This window comes from Agelaius phoeniceus, chromosome 7, assembly GCF_051311805.1.
Source record: "Agelaius phoeniceus isolate bAgePho1 chromosome 7, bAgePho1.hap1, whole genome shotgun sequence".
Taxonomy (NCBI): Eukaryota; Metazoa; Chordata; class Aves; order Passeriformes; family Icteridae; genus Agelaius; species Agelaius phoeniceus.
Window position 1 is genome coordinate 21,721,304 of NC_135271.1, and position 15,462 is coordinate 21,736,765.

Sequence of the window (15,462 nt, forward strand, 5' to 3'; positions counted from 1 at the left end):
GCAGTGAAAGATCTCTTATTGTATATATTACAATGGAATATTTATGACACTAGTTAGGAGTCTGTGACAGCTTTTGTGGTAACCTCCCATTTTGAGAAGCATAAATTTTATGTTGTTATTATATGGCCACAACATAAGTAATTAGCAAAATATTGCAATATTTATAAGACTCAGAATTGAACTTAGCACATAAATTTCCTTTATTTATGCTTTTTTATATCAACACACATACTGCATTACGTTTGGAACCTGATCATGAACCTGCTACAGCCATTTCTATCTGTTCAGGTGTGTAAATAAAAAGGTACATTTATACAAGAGACACTATGTGGGACATCTATATGGTTCTTACAGGCAAGTGCATCTCATGTAAATAATTCATTTTATTCAACTCCATCATTAGGAACACCTGGCTCCATGGAGGTGACACAGACAAAAGACATTTCTGTAGCAGACAAGCAGCAAAAAGGTGTGAGAGTTTAGAGCCAAGGGTCCAAACACTGCTCTGAAACAAACATGCAACACAAAGTAAATACTGTCACTGGAAGCATAAGAGCTGTGGCAGAAAGGGCAGTGGTTATTTCCTTGTCCAGTTTGGCATTTCCATACTTAGGATATCCTCACCAAACTAGCTCCAGATTTCCTGTTTAGTAGAAGAGAGAAAGAAAAATATTTTGACAAGAAAAGGTACTTCAATTCTGAAGTTGAATTGCAGACTAGTTTAACGTTTCCCTGGTTTGCTCCTGTTGTAATAGCTGATATTTTTCCATTCTGATTTTTTTTTCCAATTCCACATACAACCCTATGAGCAATAATACTTGGCTTTATTTTAGTATATTCCACCTCAGCTCTTCCCCCTTTGCCAAGTGCATGCTCTTACAAAGCCCAAGCCTCTTCCATCTCTGCAGCAGGCACAAGTGGCATGAACAAAAGAACAAAGCTGGCTGGTGGGCTCATGAAAAAGTGCATAAAAGCAATGACAGCTCAAAAATGTACCAAGCAAACAGAGACATCCAAGAGGAATGCTTTACACTGTGTCATAGTTCAGGTGGTCAAGGTAAATCTACAATCCACTACCGATCATGTTGTTGCTCCTTAGCTTGCAGGGAGAAAGGGACCATGGGAAACCTCTGGAGAGGGGTCAATTGTTCACAGTGGCTCCAAAAAGGAAGGACATTGAATATTTTAGAGGATTTTTTTTCAATTGGATAAAGTTCCCACCAGGTTAAAGGTACCTTGTTCAGGCATTGCCTCAGCAAGGTGGCATCAGTCTCACCCTCATAAACACAAAGTAAATAAATACCGGAAAAGACTGAAAAAAACCCTTTGAAATTCACTTGATCATAAACTTTTTTCTCATGTATAATAATGTAACTCAACATAAAAAGTGAGTAAAGTAGAAGCTTAGAGAATTAGGTCACTCAAGGAAATTAAAAGGCCAAATCTGCTTTGCCTTTGTGGAACAACTGGTAAAAACAAAGGCAAGAATTATTCCAAATGGTATTTTCTTAGGCTTCTTCATTATCATTTCCAGGCAGTGCTTTTTCACAAGATTAAACAAAAATAAGTAACTTTATTTAGAAAATGTTTAAATATTCATGGTCATGAAGCATGGCACAACCTCATTTCATGTTATTCAGACTCATAAAATGTGAAATAAAATTATATTTTTCCCCAATTCAACCTTTTTTAAAAGGAAATGCTGACTAAAACAAAAGAATCATGCAAAACAGATGATCAGAATAAAAGAATGATCTGAAGTATGGATGTTAACTGAAAAGCTTTCATTTCTACTCAAATGCTATTATGTGTTTTCATCTAGAGTTTTTGGGTTTGTGATATTTTTTGCATAAATAAGTTTAAACAATGAGTAATACAGATTTATCTATGAATTAGTTAGTCTGGAATTTTAAATAGTCTCAAGAATTCAAGCTGGTCAAAAATGAAGTAATAAAATCTAAGCCACCTGCTCCAATTAACATACCTAATTTCTTTCTGCTTTATGTGGCTATTTTTCCCCATGAGCCCATCCCACATGCAAAATTTGGAACACCAGTGTACTTCCTTGGGTTTACATTTTCAATATTATTTAGTTTTACAAATCTTCAATTTTCACTTAATCCTCATTCAAGTAAATTTATTTTTGAACTTGTAAAGATAATTTAGATTTACTGATTAGTCAAGTTTGGGTTGGATTTTTTTGTCTTTAAAAAAAAAAAGCTGATACACACCCTTGATGTATTTGCAATTTTTGCTTTAAAGCATTGAGTTCAGAGTTCCCTGAAGTTTTTGAGCATTTGTCTTTGAAGTATCCTGTGTGGCATCACTTCTCTTTGAAACATTCCAAGCTGTTTCTGCCAGCCTGGGCTCTGCAGCCACTTCACCACAGACAGCCAGGAGCTGTGCCTGCGAGTCCTTGCCACCCTTCCAAGGGTAGCTTATTTCTTTCTGCAGCTTTGGTTTGGGATTATTTTATTGTGTCACTGACTAACAGGCCCCCTTGGATTGTCATCCTTTATTGCCTATTCCTGACAGCTGCAAAAATACTGCCTTCCTTTTTTAATCATGAAATGAATTGTTGCAGGAATGTGGAATGCTACAGTTTCCTCCATATATCGTTCTTCAGTCAGAAAATTGTAATCTCAGATGCATTAGCACAATATACAAGGAAACAGCTGCATAATTTAACTTAATTGTTAAGCAATACCTCATTATAGCTTGACAGTAAATTCAGCAGTTCACATTTTTCGTGTGCCTCTCATCTTTTCGCTCACATCATGTTCTCTTTTTCATCTGCCTTTTTTCTCCCAAAGGTGCTGGAAAAGAACCATATTTGCAATAAAAATGAATTTAATCTTCTTTAAGAACCAGTTTAAATTCATGGTAGATGCTTAAGATTCAAATTGATAGGAAAGTAAGCCTTTCTCAATAACCCTGGAAAGTCTGATATCAGATACTCATCTATTTTTTTAAACAATAAAAACCTCCATCCAAAATCCAAGAGCAAGTAATAATTTTGTTTTGAAATACATCTTAACTTCTAAAGGCCTATGATAGCAATAAATATTGTTCAGCAGAGTAGAGGTGGAGAGCTTCAAAAAGAATACAATTGAATGCCAGTGCTGAGTACCTAATATACAACTTGTTTTTACATACTACAAGACACGAAACTATTTGCATTCCCCACTAGTTCATCTAAGAAATGTAATTTATGGCATGAAATTGATAGTGTCGGCCAACATTGCCCTATTTCTTCTCCAGATATTCAGTAAATCTAGTTTCTTTTTCTTTCTTTCTTTCTCTCTCTCTCTCTCTCACCCTTTCCTTTCCTCTTTCCTTTCCTCCTGAGCCAGTTAATTTTAAACCTTCTTTTCCAAGGTTTTTTTCTTAATTTAGTACTTTCTGAGTCAATTTGGACTTATTTGTTCAAATTACATTTGAGTTCAATGGCCAGACTTGTCTATTTCCATAGTTTATTCACATTATATGTCCATGTGCTGATTCCCAACTCCCATGCAAGTTATTAATTTACTGGAATATCTAGGTTAACAAAGGAAAAAATTCCATTCAGTTTCTATATTAGATATATTTTATGTTTTAAGTAACTGCTCCAAACACACATCAGTTTTATTGCTGCCATTGTCTAACCACATGATCTAGAATATTTCTATTTATACTGCATAATTAAATGACAACTGGAGGTGCCAGTAACTGACAAGTGTGTTCCCAGTCCTGCTGCTGGTTTCTGCCTCTTTGGCCCAGCAGCTTTCCTATGTTCTGGATATGAACTGATACTGCCTATCTCAATGAGTGACAGAGCTTATTCTGTTTTTAGTGGTTGTACATCCCCTTCCTATGTTCCTATCCAGTACAATGTGGGAGAAGGAACAAGTTTCACAATTACAAAGGTGACACTGATCCTCTCACCTCCTGGAACAGATTGTCTGCCGTCTCCAATGCTGAAAACAAAGGACACAGCATCTTCATTTGTAAGTCTACTTCCAGCCATGTAAAAACAGACAGAACTCATTTTGAGTAAGGTCAGAACAGTAAACATTAAGAACAACCACTCACATTCCCTGCTGTAAATTAGGACTATTATAGAGAAACACTCAAGAGAGAGTAGGAAAACTTCAGTGACCTTTCTTCTTGCCAGTTCTATGTACTATGAGCAATCAGTAATTAAAGATGTTCTATATCTGGAGTCAAACATTAAAAAAAATTAAATCTTAAGCCTTTGTGGAAGGGTTTTGAGGTTTTTTTTCTTTATTATTTGGTTTTGTTCCCTTTTTTGTTCACAGAAATTCGAATAAAATCACTTAGATACAAGAAACAGTAACACCAGGAATCTGAAAGTGTTTAGTCAGACCATGTAATTACTGATACCAATCAATCATCCCTATAGCTTCTGATCTGTGTAATTCCCTACCCACTAACATTCAACTAGTTTCTAATAATCCTTTCATTAATAAAAAAAATAAAGAAAGGGGTTTTGCATATTTATAACCCTTTCACAATTAAATGTTGGGTTTCATGTTTTTTTTACTATTCCTGCACATCTTAATACAGCCTGACTTAATTAGATCAATTGAAGAAGTTCACAGTGTTGTAGACTGGTTTTCCTGCTAAGCAATATCTCCTGATTTCACTGCTATCTATCCAGCTTGTTTCCCATATTGTGGATTAATACACAATCCTTGCTCTTTCTCCCTCATGAGGAAACAAAAAGGTCCTGATTGCTACACCTGGACATTTTATCAACAGGATGTGGAAGTTCAGAATCTGGCAAAACATGGTGAAAATACCTAGCTGTGCATTAGTATGCAATTATACAATGAAATTTGCCTGTAGTTAGACTAAAGGGGATGACTAATTGTCTTCCTAACATGGTCATCTAATTAGAGTAAGCAGAATTCCAGTCATTATATTGAGTTCTTAGCAGAGCCAGTTTTTGTTGAGAATTGCAGAAAAACAGTAGAGAAACAGGCTTACCAGTGTTTCCATAAGGGAAGGAATATTTCACTTCCAAATTAGGCAAGGGAAAGGAAAAGATCATCACAAATATGTGGTGATATTTAAGTGTATGGTTTATACCAACACTATTTCCTTGCTACATCAAAAAAAACCACTGTTTTATTTAGAACAGGTATTAAAATAAGTGCAAACCTGGGAGAAGTGAACACCTGCTATGAAATATGCTACATTGCTAAGATACAAAAAAAAAAAAAAAAAAAAAACTGCACTGCCTGACTTTAAAGTGTCCACAGCTATAGAATGAATGTTTCCAATGTAGATTGAACCTGTGTGTTACAAACAGCAGCTGGCCTCAGTGGTAGGAAGTAAAGAAAGTGCTCCCTGAGGCAGAAGCAGTTTTTTGCCCTCTGCTTCCAACCTGTTGAAACACACACCATGGATGTAGGGATTTCCTCCATGTTCAGGGTTATATACTGCATATTCTATCATTCCATTTTATACATATATCCTAATCACAAACACCTCACATATTTGATGTATTGTGAAGACTTTGATCATGTCATGGACAATTTTTGTTTGGCTGTTCCAAGCAGCAAGATGTTTTTGACCAAGTCAGAACCCCATTAAGAGTATTTCTCAGCGTGGTTCAGTATGTCTGAACATTATCTAATAAATCTGACTATGAGTTCACTGTTCCTAGTTAAAATTCAAGAGTAGCTTAAATGAAGACATCACACGTTTAACCTGGAAATAAATCAGGTCTGCTGATGGAAAGATCAGAAAAGGACAATAACTTAGCAAATTTAAAAATGCTGAAGAGTGACAGCTATTTGTTCTTTAAACCAAATCCCCCTGGACAAGTTTGTCAATCTGCTGTTGTAAGAATATTTACAAAGAGTTCTAATAAAATCTGTGGGTTTGTTTACAACAGAGAAAAAAAATGTAGTCCTTCTATGGTCAGAGGAGCAGCTATGAAAACAACATAAAACAAAAAATAAAACCAAAATGCAAAATGTAAAACCAATTACCCAAACAAGTGTAACTTGCCTAACGTGCTAAGGTAAACAATAATTTATTAGCATATTTTGCAGTTCCCTGATAGCCAACATACTTATCCACAAGGACCTGAGTCTCTGTTCTGCATGAATTAACCTTCATTGTTATCTCTCAGAGTTTTTGAATGGCAAACACTGTAACAATGATTGAGATTAAAATGTTAGCCTGAAGTCAGATACCTGATACAATGGATGAATCTCTAATTCACTTTTAAATTGCTTAAATAATGTTACATTCAAAATTTTCTGCATGAATGAACATTAATTCAGCTAAGAAAGAAATGTTGCCATGTTTAATTCAATAGTTTTAAAGATTTAGTTATTAAAAGATTCTAGTTTAGCATTTCCTTTGGTATTCTGTTCATTGCAATTCGTTTTAAGATGCATCAATAGGCCATGAGAAAGAGATTAAACAAAGCTGTAAAAATGCTGCCCAAACTGAATATTTGGTTTTATGACATTGCTTTTTACACAGACAACTATGACAAAAATAAATGACACCATTTGATAGCAGATTAACAGAATCGTGGCCTCCATTTCTACAGCAGTTCACTGATGAGTAGGTAACATCTAACAAAGCTTCTTGAGCCTAGAGGGTTTAATTGTCTTTGGCATTTAGACAGATGTTGTTCCTTGAAAACCTCTAGAAAGTTGACCTTTGATAAGAAAGTGCTGATCAAAAGTCTTCTAAATCACAATCTGAAAGTCTCAGTTCTGATCAGTGATTCTTAAAAATTCATTTATTTTGAAACTAGACAATTTCTAAAATGCCCTAAAGTTCTTAAAATATTCTAAGTTTAATGAACTGTCAAGTAAGTGGTTCAATGAAATAAAATAAATTAGCATTAATCTGATTTGACAGGATATTTATTAAGGGAAAAATATAGGAAAACCCACACTATGGGTAGAAACTTACCACTGTTGCCACAGAACTTTTAGTTTTATTTCTCAGACAAATTCTTAAAAGTAAAGTGTTCATGTTCTGAAAGAGATTGTACAATTGGTAGCAATAGATCCTTCACTATAAATCAGGGAACCCTACACTTTTATTTCTTCTGTCATTCCATAATCTTCACATTCATTAGAACAGGTAACAGAGCAGCTCTCCCCGTCCCTGCTGCAGCCTCAGAAGTCTCAAAGGGGGTCCAGCAGCAATGCAAACTGAGTGGGGTGTTAGGTAATAGGCTATCCCAAAATGGTTTGGGTAGGAAGGAGGAAAAGATTTCCAATAAAGTTCAAAAATTACTTCCTCAGGTTCAAATTAAGATGTATGATTTTAATAATTCATATATCCTTGCTGCTCTGCCAGTCTGGATTCAGTATCACAGCACTCTCAGGACAGCTCTCAGCTGAGCTTTAGGAATCTTCTACCAAACACAGCTTTTGAAGTTTGGAAATTACAAAGAGCACTTGGCAAGAAGGCTGCCACAGGCCAGGTCCCAGATCTGCTTTTGTCCCAGACACCTTTTTGGCAAAAAGCAATACATTTATCCACCAGCACCAGGAAATTACCATTTGAACAGAGCATTTCAGGCCATTCAGAGCACTAGGTGATTTACCTTCTGGACAGAGCTTTTTTGAGCGCCACCTGTTAAAAGAACACTTCCATTTGGTGTTAGCTGGCGCTCAGCATCCATTGTTCTTACCTAATTCTCATAATTTTTTTTTGACCATGACACAAGAAGCAGTTTGTGAGGGGACAAAGATTCATTGAGGCCTTCAGCTCACAGGTGTTTCCCCTGGCTGCTTCCAATTGCTGTCTGTCTACTGGGTCACACTGATACCACAATCGTTCTGTTGCTGAGCATCCAACTCTAAGGCAGCTTTTGTGTTAGATTTACCCAGATAAGCCACAATAAGATAGAAAACCCCAAGACATACAGCTTTTCTGTAGGTAATCATCCACACAGACATCCAGAGTTTGCCTGAGGAATGGCAGCAGTTTGTGCACCAGGGTGTGTGTTTGTCTTGCAGCCTGAGGTGAGAAGTTAAGGAAAAGGTAAATATCCTAAATACTCAATGCAGTATTTTCCCACTCTCAGGTTGTCCTACACACTGTCACAAAGCTGACTCTGAAACAGCATTGGGAATGTCTGTGTCAATGCTTGTGTGCCCACAATTCAATCCTGTAACCTCAAGAACATCATCACCATTTATCTTCTTCCTGGAGCGCTCAGCAAGCTCAAAATGTATCTATTTGATATTTAACTTGGCCATAGGTTCATGTTCACATGGAAATGTCTTTATGTATACCTCCCTGTAAATGAAGCAGCTGCCCCCACTTTTTGAAAAAGGCTTTTTGGTGCAGGCATAGTGTGAGGCAGGCACACCTTAAAGACATGAGCAGAGCTTCATTACACCACATTAACAAATGTGCTCATTCCACCATGAGAATAAATGTGCTCATTCCATGTTAACTGGGACTTTTTTACCCCACTGTGGAGTGTGGAGGCATATTCACAGTTCCAAGCAGGCTGCCTTGCTCAGTGTTCACAGGCCAGTGCACAGCCTGCTGCCGTTTAGCAGTGACAATGCTGAACAGCAGTAGGGACTCTCTGAGGAGAAATGAACAGGCAACCCTGAACTCAGGAAGATGCATTAAATGGGCTTTCATCAAAACTTTGGAATATTCCAGCTGACAGAGACAGCAATCCTCAATTTCCACTTTCCTAATTGCAAAGCCAAGTTAAGGAAATGTAGTGTCTTGAAAAACAAGGGAAAAAAAACGAAGGTGTTCCTCAGTATCTACTGTACTTCCTCTCACCTTTGAGTAAATGGAGTTTGTTAGTACATAGTCACTCATCACACACACAGAACATGATCTAGAAGGAAGATCTGGATCTCCCTGGAATAATTGTTGTTGCTGCTGTATCTTGCTGCATTATTTCGTGTTACACACCTCCCTACATGGTATGCCACAGGCAGGAACAGCATCTCTGCTGTCCTGGATAGGAGGCAGTGAGAAAACCTGCCTCACCTGCTGGGCGTGTCCTGGGGTGATGGAGCTAGGCTGCAAGAAAAAATTAATCTCAAAGATATTGTCTCAAAAATATTCTAGGAATAACACACAAAACTTTACTTGGTGCTTAACTTGGCTACTTTTTTTTTCTTTTTTTTTTTTTTTGTTTATTTGTTGTTTTTTTTTTAATATAAGTTAAGCCTAGCAAAATGGTTTTAAATAATGCAAGGACAACCTTGATAAGTACTGAATATTTTAATTAATACTGATTTTATGACTGGACAAGGAGAATTAAGAAATTCTTTTATTAGCATCTTTCTGTAATACAGCAATTTAGCTGAGAGAAAGCACAGTGCAGATGCATTATGTTAAGACCCTATGAAGTATCTGTCAGACCTCAGGAAACAATAACTGCATTAAAAATATTAATGCTCTAAAAGTTAAAAAAGCAAACCTCAAATTGTTTACTGACCTGAAACATTGAGGAAAATTAACCAGCAGAAGCAAAATCAGCTTGTTGTACCATTTACATAATTCACCCAGCTGAGCTGAAGGCTTCTAAGTTATAAATAAAATAAAAGCATATGCTGGATACTTAGCCTGGTTTCCTAAATGGATCATCCACATAGTTTGCAGGTTCAATTTGTATGCTGGTGCACACTCACGCCAAGACCCTGTATAATCTCAGGTCATGGAAGTGTATTCTTGGCTGTAATTTTTGTATTACTTGCTTGAAAAGTTGTGAGTGACAAAGGGTAGGGGAAAAGAAGGCATGAAGAAAAAATACTTGCATCAGACAAGACAGTCTTGAAAATGCCCTCTTCTGTGCCTAAACCAGTGCTGAGAGAACCCAGAGAAGGCAAAGAAAATCCCAATTTTCTCTATGTGTGGGGAAGCACATTAAGCCAAAGGAGAAGATCTTCAAGTAAGGCATTGAAAATGATGCATTTTGTTGCATCAAATGTTACTGAGAACATGGACAAAGTATGATATCTTCAAGTCTTCGCCATTTTAAACATTCCAGGTTACTGAATGTTTCTTCTGTTTTGGGTTTCTTTTTCACACTTTACTAGCAGTTCCAGCAGGGACATTTAAATGTTAATCTGACATTAAAAGCTAAAATATCTGTTTAAACAGTGTAAATAGAAGCTGTAGGTGTACACTGTATGTTCTGAGGCCGTCCTTTCTCAGTGGCATGGCCCAGAGGGTGGATGTGAAGCACAGCCCTGGGTCCCCTCTCCAGAACAAAGCCTTTCTGCTCCACTGCAGCTCAGTGCACATCAAAGGTTTGTGCCAAGTCATGCATTGGAGTGCTGGATGTACTTGATATGAAGGCAGCTGAGGGAGAAGCCTCTGACAGCAGCTGTGATTTGTTTTTCACAGTTAGGTATCTCTTTAGTCTTGGAATGGTAGAAATATGTCACCATCGAAGAAGGAAACACTGTTTAAGTAGGGAAAAAAATCTGACTGCATCTTTGTGTATGCTAAAACTGCCTCTTTGGGAATTAATTCCCTTCCAGAGTAAGGGTAGTGACTTGTCACCTCCTCAGTTTGATCCTCTGCCCTTTCATTGTGGCTTGGGATGAGAATGTAGCCCTCTCAGTGGTACAGCCATTCATGGAAGAATGGAGAGGATGTCCTAAAAGTCACAGAAAATTACTCTGACAAACCCGTGTTTCAGAGCCTTTCATTTCTGAATATCCTCACTCCTCACTTAAAAAGTCTCCTTTGGCTCCATCACCTCTCTGTCTGCACCTTGTTACTCATAGAACCATTTAGGGTAGTTTTGCTAATCAAGGTGAAATTTCTTCCTTGGAGGTGTTTAGTATGCTTCAGATTCCTCTGCCTTTCTCATCTAGGAGTCTAAGGCTTCCATGGTTTGCTGTGAAACCAGCCTGGGTTTTTTTTTCCTTTCTTTATTTTACTTGTCATTCTATAAAATACACTATTTTTCTATTTTAGCAATCTTTCCTATACTGAAGTGTATTCTTCCAAATTCCTTTTCAGACTCTAACAAGGTGTAGGTCAGTAGATGTCCAGTTAGGTAACAAACACTTTATAGCTGAACAACACTTGTGTGCCTGACACAATCATTGTGTCCCTATTTTTGACCTAGAATTAATAGTTTGTCCCATTCATCAGCAATTTTACCTCATCCAATCTGAGGCACAAGTTTCTTGAAGTAGAGCTCAATCTTTTCAGTTACTTTTTTTATTGACCACATTTGGATTCACAGCCTTGAAAATTCATTACTGCTCAAGATTTTGAATTATCCTTCTCATAAAACTGTAACAGAAGGTTAACCAGGGTAGGAGAAGCACAGAGAATTTCTTCTGCTGAACCATGACTTTGGAACCAGGGACAAGATGCTAATCTTATCGCTCAACAAAAAGTGAAAGATCCCTTCCTTTGACTTTTAATACAGGAACACAGAATAATCTGAAGTGTCAATATACACTCCTTCCTTTCAAGGCTACAGAAGATCAGGGCCAATTGGATTACAAAGAGTACCAACTTGGTTTAGGATAATGCTTTAAGCACATAGTGATAAGCAGGATAAATAGGACAGTATTTCCACTGGGACACCAAGGTAAGATGTTTGCACAGACTGTAGGATATAGGCCAGAATAATGCATCGCCCCCCTTGGTACCTAACACAATAGCTGTGCTCCCAAGACTAACTCCTGAACTGGACTTTTGGAACTCCAGGGAGAACCACCTTGAGCAAAAGACGTGTTATGTTCTTTTTTTGAGTTCTCCTGTACTTCAGGCCTGTAACAACCAGAGAGGTTTCATTTGAATTTGCAACAGTAACTATTATGCAATGGAGGCTATATATATATAATTCTTGGAATGGAAAGGCAAGGTCTCACTTTGATCAAATCCAGGATGTGTTTATTTTGATCTCAGAAATATCCTGAACTGAACTATTCATCTGCAAGACATTTTTATCTCTGAGACTCATTACTTCAATAGGATTGATTTATATTCTGCATCCAGAAAAACTGAAGGCCTGATTAGGCCTTAAGAACAGCAATTTAATCAATGGCCTAGTGAGTGAGCCCATGTGTGCAATTTCTGCACAATGAACTTAGTGCATAATTTCAAGTGAAAACCATCCAACAGGATTTATTTACAACCAACATTTAAAATTAGATGGCTGCAACTAAAATATATGAGTGGTTTCCTCTTTAGACCAAAGTATACATGTGTTAAGTAAAAGTTGTTAGGGTTTCTTTGTTTTGGTTTTTTTTGTTTGGGTGTTTTGTTAGTTTTTGTTTTGGTTTGGATTTTTTTTTTTTTCTGCAAGAAAGATACTGGTCTCCAAATAGCTATAATTAGGGTATAAGCAATATGCAGATTGAGAATGATTTACAGCACACAGCTTTGTTCTGAAGCAAAGGCAGAAAACAATGACGTGTCAGTGAGAAACTGATGTCTTTAGAACAATTAATTATTGGGCCATGCATGCCAATAACGGTGGAATAATTCATATAAGAAAATAGAATCATAGAATCATAGAATATCCTCAGCTGTAAAATAAATCTATAAATTGTTAAATGACACATTAAAAAGCTGATTATAATACAGTGCATCACAAGAAGTATTTGGCCTCAAGAAGGGCCTCCCCAGCCCTCCACTACACACTTGGATAAGACTCAGTGGCTTTGGGTGTTCAGAGTGTGACTCCGGGGGGTTTGACTAAATAATCTTCAAAGGAACCTTTTAACTCTAAGTTCTGGTGATTATGTGACAAAACTACTGAGAGTGTTGACGAGATGAGAAAAAGCATCCAGATATGACAGCTTCTGCAGTTTTCAGCCTAAGCTCCTTCTTCATACTTCCATCCTCTTCCCAACAGAAATGAACCTCCAAGATGTCTTCTCTAAACAGAAACTATAAAAATAAAAAAAAATGTGGAAACTGTGGCCCATAACCTGCAAGATCAAGGCCCTGTGCACAGAGAAATTGAGAGATGTACACCCAGGAGATATTTTGTATCAGCTTCTCACTTTCATTATAAAATGAACAGTCAAATGGAGAAAATGCATCTGAAGAGAATTATTGCTCCCTAACTTTGAAAAACAAGACCATCCAACAGTGAGGGCAATTGTAAACACTAACACATAATTCAATGACTTTTGCACAGCTGGACAAAATCAGTTACCAAGAATCAGTTGTTTAACCTAGAGCAACATCATCTAGACCAAAACTAACTGTTTCCATACTCATACAAAATGAAAACTCCAAACAAGTTGGGTTTGTTTGTTATTTATTTGGGGGTTTTTACTCTGTGTTTCCACAGACCTCCCTCTCAAAGTCAGCTTCTGGAAAAAAAGAAAAGGCCAGAATTCAGCAAAATAAAAGGAGGAGAAACTACAACATAAACAGAGGTTTGTATTAAAATTACCAGGAGGAGGAGGGCAACTAGAAACGAAATAGTTTTTCTATTTTTCAGAATAAGATCAGTTTTCCAGGTGCTACAAGCTTGCTGCAATGAATGTGATCTAAGTATGAAAAATGACAGGTTGACTTAATTCACATCATATTCAAGTATATTAAGTGCTCAAACACTGCATAGCTTTAAGAGCTTCCTCACTTCAAAAGCATTAAACTTTCCCTATAAAGGAGCCAGGATGTGTGTTACTCTTAAAATCCTCCCTTTGAATTCATTCCTTTGGCAGATAGGACTTGGCCAGAATGAACCTGAGTGTGAGAGTTTTAATGTATTAATACATAAAAAGCAATTTCAAGTGAAAAAGAAAAAAAAATATTTCTTCAAAGGAAAAGAAAATTATGGCCAGAAAAATGTTTTTAGAAATGCAAATGGAAAGTTGGCACTTTATGTTTCCATATGTTTCCTGCAGCCAGGATGAATTTCAGCAAGTTGTCCTGAATTCCTGAAGAACAAAGAGAAAAGTAAAAAAAGTCCTAAGTCAAATTAAGCAGGAGCAAAATATTCCTGTGCTGAAGGTATAGAGAAAATTTCAGAAGCATCATAAAGCCTGCAGCAATATGAATTAATTCTGAAAATGAAAAAATCTTAAAAAAAATCAGCATAGTTCCTGAAAATGACAGAAAGCATCTGAAATTTCCTTTGCTAAGACTCATTTCAAAGCTATCAAAAAAAGCTATGAGACATTTTCCATATTTTGATATTAGATAAGTTGATCTGGAGACATTTTGTTCTGTATTTCAAATGCTTTTAACACAGTTGAAACAAAAAGTAAGAGAAGATTCAGTAACCCAGAAATTTCATCTTTTGCTGCTCACAGACTCTCATTTCCTTCAGTACTTTCAAGTTTTGCACCCAGTAATAGACATTGGATGAGCAAGCATTATACTTGTCAGTATAGGAACACAAGGCACATCTACCCTTCATGGATTCAAAAGGAGTTTCTTGTGAAAAAAACCAAAATAACTGCAGAGCTCTCCAGAATATGTCTTCCAAAAGTGGATCATTTGGTATGGTACAGATGTAACTACTGTTCTTCTAAAACAGCTTTTATAACCTTAGGACCAAGTCAAGCAGGGGGAAGGTTTTAGGCTGGGGGAAGAAACCAATGGTTTATATTTGGTAGGATTTTAATATCAAAATCAAAATGTTCAATTAATTTGCCAGATTTTCCAATATGTTTTCAGCCTTAAGACTATCTTAAATTAAATTCTTTTTAATGATTTTCAAATTCCTTTTATCACTCCTATTTCTACATATTCACCCTCAAGGGCTTTTGGTGCATGCTATAATTCACAAATCTACTGATATTTTTCTTAATCCAGATTAAGTGAATGAGAAATGATCTGCTGAGAGAACTTCTCTAAAAGGCCAAAATCTACCAATATTCTCACCAACATGAATTTCATTCAACTATATCTTTTCTTTTAGCCTCTTTCATTCTTCAATTTTTCAAGCATCACCAATAGCAAAAGTACCTTTCTTCCAACTCTGTTTTTATTCTTTAGATACTTTATTTTCATCTTTTGAAATAAAAAAAATATTGAAATAGCTACAACAGACCCAAGATTTAATATAGATCACAAGGGTGTAGAAAAGGTAAAATGCTTTAGATGTTCTAGCTGAGAATTTTAGAAAGGTTGAACCAATAAATTCCTGAAAACCTCTCCTTTAGGGCAAACCACCAAATTTCTTCTTATTTATGAAGACTTTAGCTAAAGTCTTTATAAATAGAGAATAGTAGAGAATCTTAAGCATTTATTCAGTTATTATATCACAATATAGAATTTGCTATATTCCAAAGTTATTCCTCGCGATTTACTTCTGAGTCTCAAGCCTTTCCAGCCTGGCACTCCATAACTTGATAAATACTTTAGTACTTGGTCTCCCAACCCAACATCCTAATTCCACCTTCACCTGTTGCAAGCTCAGTACCTCAGAAGGAGGCCAGGGGTTCCCAACAGCACAACCAATTTTTTGTATTTATTGCAAGGAAGGAGAACAGGGCTGACCAGTGC

The 15,462-nt window shown here is 36.6% G+C and overlaps 1 long non-coding RNA gene across 1 annotated transcript in view; it reads right to left on the reverse strand.

Annotated features, from left to right (window-relative positions):
* Nucleotides 1–208: 208 nt before the first annotated feature.
* The window catches only part of LOC143694498 (uncharacterized), a 55,250-nt gene continuing 39,996 nt past the window's right edge, over nucleotides 209–15,462 (reverse strand). Inside the window, exons 2-3 of the long non-coding RNA XR_013183001.1 lie at nucleotides 2,708–2,816; nucleotides 209–643 (exon numbers count right to left, since the gene is read on the reverse strand). This is a non-coding gene — a long non-coding RNA (uncharacterized LOC143694498). The remainder of the gene's footprint in view (nucleotides 644–2,707; nucleotides 2,817–15,462) is intronic.